We start from the raw sequence: 16,120 nt of genomic DNA, 5'->3' as shown, positions 1-16,120 counted from the left end.
AACTATAGTTAAGAACAATATCTAATATTTTTACATCAATGCAAAAAATGCACCATGTTAATAATAGGAGGTATAGAAAAATATGTCAAATGCATGCTATGGACCATAGGTGGTGGTAACTATCTGATGATGTTATCTCATATGGAGATAGGATTAATCCTATCTCCATGGTAACACAATTCTATACCACCTCTCCCTGAATGAGTAACTTCCTTTTTACTTCTATTTCTATTCTCAATGATGTCTTACCTTTGTATATTTACCTTTATCTTTCTAAAAGGAAGGGACAATTTAATCAAAGATAGCCTGGAAGCTGCTACTATCCAGTGTTCCTCCAAGAACTATGATTCCTCCAAGCAGACCCCAGAACAAATCTAAGGCAGTATACATAGTGTGCAAACTATCAGTAAAATAGCTACAGAGATTCAGGTCCTGGGATAGCAGAAGAAAACCTGTGAAAAGGTAAGAAGCTAAACAAGTCATTCTCAACTACAAGAATAACAGGTATGTATGATACAGGTACATATACATAATTTTTTTGAAGTATCTTGAAGAAGAGACTCAAAGAGAAAATAAAATGACTTACAACACAACTTGTCTCTAAGACCAGATTCTTCTGATGTGTACTTGAGATGACAGCCTTTCTTTTTAGGAGAGAATTTCTGTGGAAGAGCATTTCCTCAGCCTGACATATATATTAATCACAAGAAGCAGTTTCTTGGGTGAAATTTTCCTGTTCTATATTGTGGACAGAACAAGAATCAAGGTAATAATTTACCTTCGACTTCTCTTGGGGACCTCTTTGTTAAGTAGCATATCAATTTCATGCTCTGGAAATCAGAAAAGGGAGACAGGGAAAAATACATAAAAATCACATATAAAGTAGTTAAGAGTCAAGATTTAGAAAAATTTAAAATTATTTTTCATTTGTCCCATAAGTACTTGGGGATATCTTCTTCTGTAATCTCTATCTTTAACTAGACCTATCTAATCAAATTTAATTAAGACTAATTCTAACTGCAAGAAAAATCATATCCTGATCTCTAGGAAATATAAGCATCAGCAAAAGATATGAAATGAACCATCAAGAACCTTTCATCTTTACATGGTTTATATTTTCCCTATTAACAATTTTTTTAAGTTGGCAAAGAAAAAAATTTTAATCAGTTTTATTGAGACATATAAAAAAGCACACATCTATCCAAAGTGTACAATCAATGGTATTTTGTATAATCACATAGTTGTCATTCATCAATTCAATCATTTTTATTACTAAAGTATTAACAGTAATAATTTTAAAAATTGCAACCTTAATATTCATCTCTCAATTGTTCTAAACTTCCCCCACCATACATGGCTGCTATTTCATTTCTGTCTCTCTAATTTATTTTGTAATTCATATTTTTCTTTTCTTAAGCATTTTTTCAATTTTATTGATATATGTTAATAAACCATAAATCCATCCAAAGAGTACAATCAATGGTATTTGGTGTAAATCACATGTTTTGTCACCACAATCACTCCCAGAGCACTTTCATTATTCCAATAATAATAATAAATAAAAAAAACAAACATAACTTATCCCCTCTCAATCTCTTTATGCCCCTCCTGGTGTACATAGATGTTACTCTTTTTCCCTCTCTCTAGTATATTTGTATTTATATTTCATAAAACTAGTGTTATATATGCAATATCTGCCATATTTGTGTTTTACATGAGGTTTTACTATCTTATACAGTCCCATGTTACAGTTCATAGCTTTTCTTCAGATAATATACATGACCTTAGACTTTGTTTTTCAACCACTGTCATACTCATATAATACCACTGTTAGTTACAAACACCATGATATGCTTTAACCATTTCTATTCATTTCCAAAGATTTACAAGCAACTTTTAAAAACAATTTTGCACAGATTCACTGTCAGCTTTCTATTCTCTACCTCCCTTCCATTTCTGTTGACCTATATTCTAATTACTTATTCCACGGGTTTACACAGAATGCTTAGTTGATAGTAGAGCAATCATACAGTATTTGTTCTTTTGTGTCTTGCTTGCTTCATTCAACATAATGTTCTCCAGTTTCATCCATGTTTTCATATGCTTCATGACTTCATTTCTTCTTACCACTGCATAATATTCCATCATGTGTGTACACTACAATTTGTTTATCCATACATCAACTGATGGAATGGGCATCTGACTTGTTTCCAACTTTTGGCAATGGTGAATATAGTCACTATGAACATTAGTGTGCAGATGTCTGTTCGTGTCTCTGCTCTCAGTTGTTCTGAGTATATATCTAGCAATGGTATTGCTGGGTCACATGGCAAGTCTTTATTCAACTTCCTTAGAAACTGCCAAACAGTCCTCCAAAGTAGCTGTACCATTCTACATTCCCAACGATGGTGGATAAACATTCCTATCTCTTCACATCCTCTCCAACATTTACAATTTTCTGACTTTTTAATAGTGACCAGTCTAATAGGTGTGAAATGATATCTCCTTTTGGTTTAGACATGCATTTCCCTAACTGCCAATGATGTTGAACATTTTTTTCCTTGTTTCTTTACCATTTGCATTCCTTTTTGGACAATTGTCTTCTCAAGACTTTTGTCCATTTAAAAAGAAATCTTTTACATATTTTCCTTCCAGTCAAATGAATTTAAAATTTTATGTAGTCATGAATATAATAAACCAATGGTGATGATGGTAATAATGGTGCTAGTGATGATATGAAGAATATTGATAATAATAGTCATTATAACATGTACCTGCAGGAACTACAGAAGGAGCAACAACAAAAGGTCACTGAAGAGATTTCTCCAGGTGAGGAGGAGATAAGGGAGGATGTCCCCAGTTCCTTGATAAAAGAAATGTGTGCAAAATGGGCAGAAGTTCAAAACTTCGTGAAGTATCATCCAGACAAAGCTCTGACAAGCAGAAATGTGATTTTATTTAATAAACAAACAATTTTACACTTTCAAGGAATTCTGAAAAGAAGACAATAGCAATTCTCATTGGAGGAGTTTTTAGTGAAGGTGACAAAGAGTGTGTCAGAACCTGTGGTGCAAGTTGAAAAAAGGCAGAAAGGAGAAAGTACACTTGATATGCACATGCCTGATGTTCTGTTGGAGGAGGACTCTCCTTCCAAGCGACACTTCATGCAACCTCTCCTCACCACTCTCCTCCCACCATCCTATTAGTCCATGGACTCTTCTCAGTACAGGTAAAGTGAAGTTTTTATTTTATTTAATCTAAGTATTTATTAATTTTTAGGTTTATTTCTCACATTGCCTTAAAAATGTGCATTGTCTTTGGTTTGGGCATGCCTTAAATTTATTTCCGTTATTCCTTATGGCAAAACTTATTTTGGTTCTCATCATCTGTTGTACTCGTCACACCTCCCAGAACCAATTAATGACAAGTACCAAGCTACCATTGTATGTGCTATGACTGAATAAAAATAAAGTCATACATTTTTTCAAAGTAATATGAGGGCTTCTTTATCTTTAGCATTTCTCACTCAAAATGCAGAGGTTTGCAGTGAATAATGTGTTCAGAATCTAAAATCAATGAATTCATTGAGTCAAAAATTTGTTTTTATGTCACAAAAATCAGACTTATTTTTTTAACCTTTTATTTATTTATTTATTTATCTATGTATTTAATTAAACTGTCTTTTTCTTAAAGATACATAAATCACAAAAAATGTTACATTAAAAATATAAGAGGTACCCACATACCCCTCCCCCCCATTCTTCCCACATCAACAACCTCCCTCATCATTGTGGCACATTCATTGAATTTGGTGAACACATTTTGGAGCACTGCTGCACCACATGGATTATACTTTACATTGTAGTTTACCCTCTCCCCCAGTACATTCCGTGGGTTATGGCAGGATATATAATGTCCAGCATCTGTCCCTGAAATATCATTTAGGATAACCCCAAGTACAAAAAATGCCCCCACATCTCATCACTATTTCCCTTTCCCTGCCCTCAGCAACTACCTTGTCCACTTTCTCCAAATCAATGCGACAATTTCTTCTGTTACTAGTCACAATAGTTCTATAGTAGAATACCAGTAAATTCACTCTAATCCATATTTTATTCCTCCATCCTGTGGACCCGGGGTTGGTGATGTCCATTCTACCTCTATATCGAGAGGGGGTTTGAATCCATGGTTAATGGATGCAATTCTCCTGCTTGGAGTTGTAGGCACTCTCGTTTCCCTGGTGTGGTGGTTGACTATCTTCATCTCTGTTAGCCAACCTGGGCAAGTCGAACAAACCATAGAGTAGGAGCTGTAACTCTTCTCAGGCTCATGGCCTAGGTGGCATATGTCCAGTCCAGAGATTGAAGTCTCCTAGGTATATACCAACCTCAGCACCAACCACAGGTTCAGTAAAAGTGATAGAAGAAGCATATGTAGAAAGTCTAACTCCATCACACTCAGGAACACAAATTCCCAGGTAGGGCCCACTGACAAGTCAATGAACTCCAAAACCAATTGCCACGTTCATAGAACCTGTGTGTCTCCATAGCCCTCAGCAACACCAGTACCTTGGATTGTTTACTGATTAGATTTTCCACTTTTCCCTGTTTCTTCTGGTACTGAATAGATGCATTGTAATTAAAGTGCTATTAAAGTCAGTGAGTGGTGAAATATACTTTGTAGCTCAATAGCAATGAATAAAGTTTATTTAGTTTCTAGCTTATAACGAAACCATTGAACATATATTCTAAATTAGACTTCAAAAAGAAAAGTTATATTAATGAGGATAAATTCTTCCATATGAAAATAAGTTAGAAATTTTGAAATGCAATTTTATCCTATAGAAATTCTGAGAGATGTTTATCCATTTTTGTTTTCAATTCTAGTGACATAATTTTACTCCTAAAAGCATAGTTGTTAAATGATCATCATTTCTTTACTGCTGAATTATGTAGACCCTGTTCTTTTATTCCTCACTATCTACTTATTTAATTAATTTGTAGACATATTTTAAACTGGGTGAGGCAATATTTTCTATTATTAATTATACAAATAGTCATTAATTTTCATAAACATGATTTTAAAAATCCCACTTGTCTTTGTATCCTCTTTGTGTCTACTACTTTTTAAATAATTGCTTCCCTAAAACTCCCAGCTACATTTAAGCTCCTAGGTTAAGCTTTATAAATAATTTGACTTAATTTACTAAAGTGGACATAACTACTAGAATTTCATTAATAACAATCAATATTGCATTTGTAGTTCACCTAATATATTTAAAAGGAATTATTATAACTTCAAATACCCGTAGTTAAGGTATGTGAGACTGGATTTTGTATTTGTTTAAATTTCATTAGTAAACATTCTTCTGACATTTATTTTGTTTGATGTAATAATAGCTGAATTCAAGGATTATATGAATTCTAATCCCTGTCCTACTATTTATCTTGAGTCATATGCTTTGGTTCTTATTTCTAAATTCTTAAATACAAATATATTATTCTTTTACTTATGGCCTTGTATAATTAAGCATACTATATTTTTCACAGTGATTGTGAAGGTCAAGAGCCACATAGACCTGGAAACCCTTATTAATATGCTGTAATAATGATATAAAAAGGTTAGTATATTATCATGGTTAATGAAATGGTCTTTAAAATTAGACAGATTTGGGTTTATCTTGGCTCTCTGATCAGCAGAGTGACATGGAGCAAGTTACTGATTTCATTCATCTTAGACTTAACTCCATTAAAATAGGAATGGTTAAGCAGAGTTTCTTTCTCAAATATTTTCATGCGTATGCTTCACAACAGAATTTTAAACTGCATTTATTTAATGTGTTTATTAATTCCTAGTATACCTCCACTGATTTAGTTCTAAAGGCATGGAACTTAAATGTATACATTTCATCACCTGAATATATTGATTCTTCTTAAAGAAATTTCTCTGATTTCCTGTATTAAAAATATTTTCTTTCATTTTACTTTATGTAAGTTTTACTCTTAACTGAACTTCAAATATTCCTTTCTTCTTCAGGTCATGGGAATTCTAAGACAGTATTCCCAAGGTAAATATACTGAGGACTGGTCACTGAAGAACTGATATTAGTGCTGAAGCATGCATTATTTCTCCTACTTATGTCCAAATAATAGCAACAGATCATCAGAATGGAAACATTTTTACCTGATCTAGGTATAGATGAGTTATTTCTTTCCGATATTCTTTTTTTCTCTTCTTTTTATGTCCAGTAAGTGGGTAATATGAAACTAAAGTTGGTGATCAGTGGAAATGCCAGTAGTATAAAGTTTTCTCTCTTGGCCAATTGAACAGAATTTTATTAAATACCACCTGATGCGAACTTTTGGCAAGGGGAAGTTAGAACTTTTGAGTCAGACATCATGGGTAGTTTTATATATCTGGGCTGTATCCTGATTCATGGAGAAAATTTTTGTCTCAATATAGCATATTCAAAGAGGAACTAGAAAGGCATGTACATAATTATTAATGTACTTGATTGCACTGTGCCTTGAAAGTTTTCAAAGCCTCATTAAATCTAGAGTTTTTCCTTTCCTTCTACATCTAAACATTTGAGTTAAGAGATTAATATGGCCTGTTAACAAAATATTTGTTAAAGGGGTTTTAAACTTGTACTCAGTTTGTACACCAGAATGAAATGATCATATTGTTCTTGAAGAAGGACAGCTTAAGTGTGACTCTAGAGCTATTCTAGGTTTAAAGCTTTCGTGTGTGAGCAGGTATAGTGGTGAGTGAAGGGATGATATATTAACTGATTTTGCAGGTTTAGCAAATAGTTTTCTGCAAATAAAAAACAACTGTGTTATTGGCATGATTCTCACATAAAAGAAATATGTTTTTATATGAGTAAATTATCATTTCATGCCTTAGGAGCCTCATTTTCCAGTGGTACAGAATGGCATTTGTATCAGGAAGTAAAATAAGGAAAAGTGTTATATTTCTTGTGGAGGAATCTGAAAGTTAATGAAGTGTATGCACTAAGAAAAATTTTGGGAAAAAAAACTTGGATATTTAGTTAAACAAATAGGTAGCTGATAAAGACTGAAACAGATGTCTCCTAGATGGTGCAGCTCCTGAAAGGAAGTAACAAAGCTCTGAAGTCCAACCCCACTCCTCATGAACCCCTATACCTCCAATCATTGAAATTATCTGGTGGACCCTGAAGGCAGCCACATTAGCAGAGTGGGTTTCAAGAGGTCTGTTGACTTGTTACACATCTCTTCATTTTTTAACTTACTGCCGCATGTTATTCAGTTGGAAATGCTATTAGCCATTATCTGCTAGTCAAAAGAAATTTTGAAAAGATAATGTGTTTCTCAAAAGAAAATTCTGGATTCATATTGTTCTGTAGATAAATCACTCTTAAACTTTTGGATTTACTTTTATTGGCTTTGGAGTAAGTCAGTGGCATGTTGTGATAGATTCATTCACCTTGTCAAGGCTAAAATAATTTTTTGGTTGGTAATTTAATTAGCCATTCTATGGACAGTGTCAGACACAAAGCAATAGATAAACAATGACTACCAAGAAATTGTTATTATCATTCCAATCCTTCTACCATCTCTCTTTTTGTTAAATATTTTCTATTGTCTAGAATATGTGAATAAAATACTATTTTTGTCCTTACAAAGCTCAAAGACCCAGTCAGAGTGATTGTATGCTCAAATATCAATTACAAAGAAGTATCATAAGTATTATGACACTTGTTTGCACAAAATACGTAAGAACATAAAAGATTAAGGCCAAATCAACACTGGTAAAAAAGGAAGTTGTCCTTGAAGATGTGATGCATGATTTGTGACATACTATTAGAAGTATTCAGTAGAACATAAAGAATCGACCCTTCACATCAGTCATAAAAAGAAAACAAACAAAAAAATCTAAATTAACAAGAGACAAAAAAGGATTACCTACTTAGTATTTGGAGGGTTTTTGTAGAGGGTAGGAAAGAGGTAAGATGTGAGGCTGGAAAGATAGAGGTTAGATTACCAACACATAGCAAAGAGTGTGAACTTTGGTTGTGAAGGTGTAGAGGTCATTGAGAGAGGGTTTTTGAGAGAGAGGGTCATTGAGAGAGGTCATTTAGAGAGGGTTGTAACTAAAATGGAAACTCTTACAGACTGTCTGCCTTCTCTCCTTGCTTTTAGCCTGTCATTTGCTTACTCTAATTTTCTTTTCTCCTCTTTATATCTGTCTTTTGTCTCCCTTTTCCTATACATTTTTTATTGGCCCCATGCTTAATAAATCAAGAAATATACCAATCAAATTATATGTGAAAACAAGAAAATGTTAATAATAGATAAATAAAAGTTGTAACTCCTGAGAGACAGGTTGGTGGCAATTTTTCTATGCTGATTTTGATGAGAGAAGAGTTCTTCTTCTTCATAGAAATTTCATTTCATCTTCTTCATGTTTGTGTGGTATTTCTTTAGGTAATATGCTGTCTAAGTTGAATGTATCCTTTTTTATATTAAAATGCATATATTTAAATAATAAATAATAATTTTTAAAATGCATTAAATTACAAAAATAACAATATTAGGAAGTTTAAGATACCATTTTCACAGTTTATGAGGTTAATAATTCTCAAAAGTTATCCATTGTTATTTATGATGATTTTACATATGCACACACCAAATCATAGTACTGATTCTGTTCTGCAAATGTTTTTCACTTCAGATCTGTGGAGTGTCCCTTTAAAATTACTTTTTTTTGTTCCTTCCACACATAACACAATTCCATCATATGAAGCAAATTACTCTGAGGTATCTGAATTCGTGTTCTTGGGACTTTCTTCCTATAAAGCAGTGCAGCATTTCCTCCTTGCCTTATCCACCATTTTTTCTGTATCAATTTTTCTAGAAAATCTTCTAGTTTTGTTTACAGTGAGCTTTGTTCCTCGTTCCTCAGTTACATATTCCCCTGTACTTCTTATTAGCAAACCTCTCATTTACTAATTTGTGTTTTTCTACCTTAATAGTTCTGAAAGTGATTTCTGACTTGCACCCTAGGCACAAAATCATATAATTAAGGGGTGCATCCTGCAGATATTTGCCCTTCATGTCCTCGGTGGATCTAGATGGTGCTACTCATAGCCAAGGCCTTGGGCCATTATGTTGCCATTTGTAAGCCCCTCCACTACCTGACCATCATGAGCCCACAGATATGCATTTTGCTTTAATCTGGTGCTTGGATTATTGGTCTCATTCACTCTGAGACCCAGTTAGCTTTTGTTGTCCATTTACAATTTTGTCGACCTAATGAATTAGACAACTTTTACTGTGATCTTCCTTGGTTTATTAAACTTGCCTGCACAGACACCTACATATTGGAGTTCATGGTTACTGACAACAGAAGGTTCTTTCCATGGACACCTTCTTCTTATTGATTTTCTCCTGTCTTTTCATTCTGTTCAGTTTGTAGAAACATTTGTCACCTAGCTTGACGAAGCTTCTCTGCTCTTCTATGTGAGTTAACATCACTGTGGTGGATTTGTTCTTTGGACCATGCATCTTTGATCTTGTCTGTAGGTAGCCATTTCCTACAGTGCCAATAGATACATTTCTTGCCATTTTGACTTTACAATCACACCAATCTGAAACCCTGCCATTTACACATTTAAGAGCAAGGACATGAAGATGGTAATGAAGGAACTGAGTAGTTATCTTGTGATTTGAGGAAGATCTCCTAAATAACTGTGAACACACAAGTTTCATTGTGAATATTACAACCACTTCAAGTAAGACAATTTCTTAAATAAGTATGTAAAAACAGAAGTTTACCACACAGATGTTCAAGATGCTTAAGATACAGAGCATCTTATTGGATTAAGTATGGTAATTGTTCTAATTCCAGAAAATAAAAAAATCTTAGATAATTTCATCCAATGTATAATGAGTCATAAGATTCCATGATTTAATTGCATTTCTGAGCTATTTTCATGTACTTAGAAGTTCAACTTCAGAAAACTCACTTTATTTGTGCAGTATAAATTTTTAATAATTCATAGAAACCCTCACAAATTTTCAGAACTCTAGATCAAATTACTTTAGTCACAGAGCAATGTTGATTGGTTCCTCTATGTCTTAAAAAACTGATTCATAAAGAATGATAAATTAACTTTAAAATTTTACTTTAGAAACAATGTAACTACATAATCCATTTTAATTTGTTTTATGTTCATTGTTTTATTACTTGTATTGAATCATTATTTGACTAATTATTGTAAAGGATTAACTTTTGTTGAATTAAATAATTTTTTGTTGAACTGCAACTTTTGACAATTTTCAGCATAGGTTGTTTATTATGAATTTACATTGGATTATCACATTAATACAAAAATACTTTTGGCAAATGCATTAGTCTCAATAATTGTTTAAGGGGAAATTGATAAAACGATTACAGCTTTAGACTCTGTTGTAAATATGGCCTCAGACATCAGAAAACCTGGATTCAAATTAATTAACTTAAAAGTAATATCTTCAATCATAAAAGATGTTACAAAATATCCAACTTATAAAAGAATTGCAAGAGAGGGACAGAAAATTTGGAGGAAGGAAGAAAAGAACACTAGTAGAAGAGTAGGCAGAGCATTGACAGGGACCTGTAATAAGGAGAGTTTGAGTAATGGTAGGAGAAGAAACAAGAAGAGATACAGAGACAATGTATTTCCTAGATTTTATCTATGACCATTCCTCTTACATTTGCTTGTCTTATTTCTAATTGAATCAAGTCCTTTACCCAGTTAGTCTACAGTATATGTAAATATATATATGTATGTGTGTATATATATATATATATATATATGAACACATACACACACATATACACATTTCTATGGCTTGTTTCACAATTTTTGAAATTGTGACCAAATGTTTATGATCTTTTCATGGTATTATTATTATTATCCAGGAATTATACTACCCACATGCTTACTGAGTAGCTTTCTCTGTTACATTATATAACTCTTATTTCTCATGCTATGGGTTCAAACTTGCTTTATATGATATATTGCATACTTCAAAGTTATTGTGGGTTCTTTTCCAGACCACCACAATGGAATGAATATTGCAATAACTTGAGTCACATGAAGTTTTTGGTTTCCCAGTGCATACAAAATTATATTTACACTATAGTAGTCTTAAGTGTGCAATAGTATTATGTCTAAAAATGATGTACATATCTTATAAAAATATTTTGTTGCTAATCACCATTTGAACCTTCAGCAAGTCATAATCCTTTTGCTGGTATAGCCTTGTTGTTGATGCCTGCTAACTGATCAGGGTGATAGCTGCTGAAGGTTGGCAAAACTGTGGTCATTTTGTAATATAAGACAATGAACTTTGCCTCATTAGTTGGCTCTTTCTTTCATGAAAGACTTCCCTCCAGCATGCAATACTATTTGATAGCATTTTTCCCACAATAAAACTATTTTCAAAACTGAAGCCAATCCTATCAAACCCTGCCACTGCTTTATCAACTAAGTATATGTAATATTCTAAAGCCTGTGTTGTCATTTCAACAATACTCACAGCATCTTCACCAGGAGTGGATTATATCTCAAGAAACAACTTCTTTGTTTATCCATAAGAATCAACTCCTCATCCATTAAGGTTTTATTATGAGATTGCAGCAATTCAGTGACATCTTCAGGCTCCACTTCTAATTTATTTCTACCACCTTTGCAGTTACTTTTTCCACTGAAATCTTGAACCTCTCAAAGTCATCCATGAGGGTTGGAATCAATTTCTTCCAAACTCCTTTTAAAGATTGACTTTTTGACCTCCTCCCATGAATTGAATGTATTCTTAATGCCATCTAGAATGGCAAATCCTGTCCAGAAGTTTTTCAATTTGCTTTGCCTGGGTCCTTCAGAAGACTAACTACCTATATCAGCTATAGCCTTACAAAATGTATTTATTAAATAATCAGACTTGGAAGTTGAAATGACTCCTTGATCCATGGATTGCAAAATGAATGTAGTGCTAGTAGGCATAAAAAAATATTCATCTCATTGTACATCAGAGCTTTTGGGTGACCAGGTGCATTGTCAATGAGCAGTAATCTTTTGAATGGAATCTTTTTTTCTCTTGAGCAGTAGATCTTAACAGTGGGCTTAAAATATTCCACAAACCGTGTTGTAAACAGATGTGCTATCATTCAGACCTTTTGTTCCATTTATAGAACATGGCCAATGTAGATTTAGCATAATTTTAAGGGCCATAAAATTTTCAAAATTGTAAGTGAGCATTGACCTCAATTTAATGTCACCAGTTGCATTAGCCCCTAACAAGAGAGTCAACCTGTCCTTTGAAGCTTTGAAGCCAGGCATTGACTTTTCTATAGCTATGAAAGTCCTGGAGGGCACCTTCTTTTAATAGAAGGCTGTTTCATCTACAGAGTAAATCTGTTGTTTAGTGTGGACACCTTCATTAATTATCTTAGCTAGATCTTCTAGATCACTTGAACCAGCTTCTACATCAACATTTGCTGCTTCATCTTATACTTTAATCTTCTGGAGACAACTTTTTTCCTTAAGCCACATGAACCAATCTCTGATAACTTCCAAATTTACTTCTGCAGCTTCCTCACTTTTCTCAGCCTTCAGAGAATTAAAGAGAGCTAAGGCCTTACTGTGGATTAGACTTTGGTTTAAGGGAATGTTGTGGCTGGTTTGATCTTCTATCCATAATATGCTAACTTTCTCTATGTCAGGATCCAGCTATCTCACTCACTTATCACTGGAATAGTACCTCTGATTTCCCTCAAGAACTTTTCCTCTGCAACAACATCTTAGCTAACTTTTTGCAACAAAAGTCCTAGTTTGTTTTTGGATTTTTGTTTTTGCCTAGCTTTGTTTTTGGCATGCCTTCCACACTAAGTGTAATCATTTCTTGTCTTTGATTTAATGTGACAAATGTTCCACTCATTGCTACCTAGAGATCTTTGTAGGTTATTAATTACAGTAATTTCAATATTGTCTCAGGGAATAAGGAGGTCTGGGGAGAGGGAAAGATATGGGAGAAAGGCTGTTGGATGGAGTAGTCAGAGTACACCCAACACTTCTAGATTATGTTTGTCATCTTATATGGGCACAGTTCATGGTGCTCCAACATAAAATAATATCAAAGGTCACAGAGCACCAGAACAGATACAATGATAATGGAAATGTTTGAAATATTTTGAGAATTACCAAAATGTGACATAGAGACATGAAGTGAGGACATGTTGTTGGAAAAATTGCACCAAAATACTTATGCATTGTTATCACAAGATATTCCATTTGTAAAAAAAAAAAAAAAGAGCAAAATCTATAAAGTTTAGTAAAGCAAAGTGCAATAAAATGAGGTATGCCTATACCTGATAATAAGTCATCCATGTAAACTGCAAAAATTGATTCAATTTATCTTTTGCTTTGAAATTGGAAAACTGGGTCAAATCACTGCTTAACCTGTGATAACTCTCTGGACTGAGTTTCTATGATCCAAAATTCTTCCTGAATTACTCAGCAATATTTTATATTTTCCAGCTCATGATTATTTTGTTGTTTGATATGTGTAATTGTATTTGATTTTTGTTATCGGTATTAAATTATAAACTACAAACATAGCACAAATTTTCTACTTGAAAGATATGCCATATATTTTTTTTAATATGGAGGAGAGGAGAAAAGATACTTGAAGTTACAAGCTCAAAAATTCTGAATGACAAAACTAAATTCCCTGGTCTTTCAGGTTGAGAAGAAAGAGTTCTTTTAAAATCACAAGCAAACTTAGACTGGATGTAATCAGAAAGCAACATTACACAGGGTAGATTGAGTTTTTTACCATTTGTATTTCTTCTTTGGACAAATATACATTCAAGTCTTTGTCCATTTTTTAATTGGGTCATTTGTCAAGAGTTGAAGCATCTCTTTCTATATCATGAATATTAAAACCTTATTGGATATTTGGTTACCAAATATTTTCTCCCATTGAGTTAGCTGCATTTTCACCATTTTGACAAGCCTTTGGAGGTGCAAAAGTGTTTAATTTTGAGGAGGTCCCATTTAACTATTTTTCTGTTGTTGTTGCCCATGCTTAGGGTATAAGGCCAAATAAACCACCACCTACCACAAGATCTTGAAGAGGTTTCCCTACATTTTCTTCTAGCAGTTTGTATGGAATTGGCTTTTATATTTAGTTCTTTAATCATTTTGAGTCACTTAATCATTTTGAGTGTAGGGAGTGAGAAATGTGTCCTATTTCATTCTTTCAGTTATGGATATCCAGTTCTCCCAATAATATTTGTTGAGGAGACTGTTTTCTCTTCTTACGTGGACTTGGTAGGTTTGTCAAAAGCCAGTTGGTCATAGAGGTGAGGATTTATTTCTGGACTCTCAATTCTATTCCACCTATCAATGTTTCTATCTTTATGAGGGTAGAATGAGCTTTATAAAAACTACAATGCAGATTCAAATCAGCCAACATCTACTGGACTGAGGTGAGCACTCCTTAACCTATCTGTCTAATAGAAAAAAAAGGAAATAGTTTCTGAAGGAATATATCAGGTAAAATCATTTTTGTACACAATGTAAAATGTGCAAAAAATATTATTAGGCATGATAATAAGCAGGAGTATATGACCAACAATTAAAATTTTGAGTGAAGTTGATCATAGATGACTCTTTTTCAAAATTAACAGATTTAAAATCAGTATTATACATTTTAAAAATGGAAAAATGTTTTTAAGTGGAAAAGTTGAATAAAGGGATGTAAAGGTAAATAATTTTGATAGGGAAATGGAAGCTCAAGAATGCACCAAGTGATATTTTATTAATGAAAAATATGAAATTAGTACTTTAGGAGAGGCTTAACTGCAGAATGGGCACAGCATAAGAAAGGCTCTGTGAACTGAAAAGACAGATCGTTAAAAATTGTCAATATTGAAGCACAGAAATATAAAACAATAATAGTCATGGTAATAATAGTAACAATAACTTTAGTAATAAAAACAAACTGGACAGAATGTGAGTGGGTGAGAGGTGAGAAAATATGAAATTTTGGAACATGTGTAAATGAACCCCAAAGAAAGTTTATTGAAACGCTAAAGTATAGGGGTATTTGAAGGATAATGATTGACGATTTTCTGAAATTGTTGAAAAGCATCAAGCCAAGAATTCATAAAATGCAGTTCACAGCAAAAAGACACATCATAGACACTTCATAGTCATTTTACTGAATAATAAAAAGAATATCACCAATGCAGCCAGAAAAAGGAAACACGATCCTCAAAAGAACAGCAGTATGGTTGGTGTGTGACTAATCAACAGTGAATGTGAAAGTCAGAAGACAGGAGCATAATCTTGTAAAGTACTGAGAAAAATCTGCCACTTGGAATTCTATATCTAGCAAAAACATCATTCTAACATGAAAAAAATAAGATATTTACAGAGAAATAACAGATGAGAGTATGTTTACCATGAGAAATTCAGGGAAAGATCTTCAACCTGGAAAAATTTATGCCAGATTGCAATAAATGAAGAGTGAAAATCTCCAGAAAGGATAAGTGCAAAAGAATATTGATTGTTTATAACAAAAAGACAGTATCTTTTTTTTCTTTTTTATTTATTTATTTATTTTTATTGGTTTTTAAAAAATATTACATTAAAAAAATATATATGAGGACCCATTCAACCCCACCACCCCCACCCCACTACTCCCCCCCCCCCCCCCAGCAACACTCATTCCCATCATCATGACACATTCATTGCATTTGGTAAGTACATCTCTGGGCACCTCTGCACCTCATGGTCAATGGTCCACATCATGGCCCATACTCTCCCCCATTCCATCCAGTGGTCCCTGTGAGGATTTACAATGTCCGGTGATTGCCCCTGAAGCACCATCCAGGGCAGCTCCAAGTCCCAAAGACGCCTCCACATCTCGTCTCTTCCTGCCATTCTCCATACCCATTAGCCACCATGTCCACTTTTCCCACTCCAATGCCACCTTTTCTCTGTGGACATTGGATTGGTTGTGTCCATTGCACCTCTATGTCAAGAGGAGGCTCAGATTCCACATGGATACTGGATGCAATCCTCCCG

This window comes from Dasypus novemcinctus, chromosome 3 (genome assembly GCF_030445035.2).
Source record: "Dasypus novemcinctus isolate mDasNov1 chromosome 3, mDasNov1.1.hap2, whole genome shotgun sequence".
NCBI classification, from domain to species: Eukaryota; Metazoa; Chordata; class Mammalia; order Cingulata; family Dasypodidae; genus Dasypus; species Dasypus novemcinctus.
Note: the sequence above shows the minus strand (reverse complement) of the source record.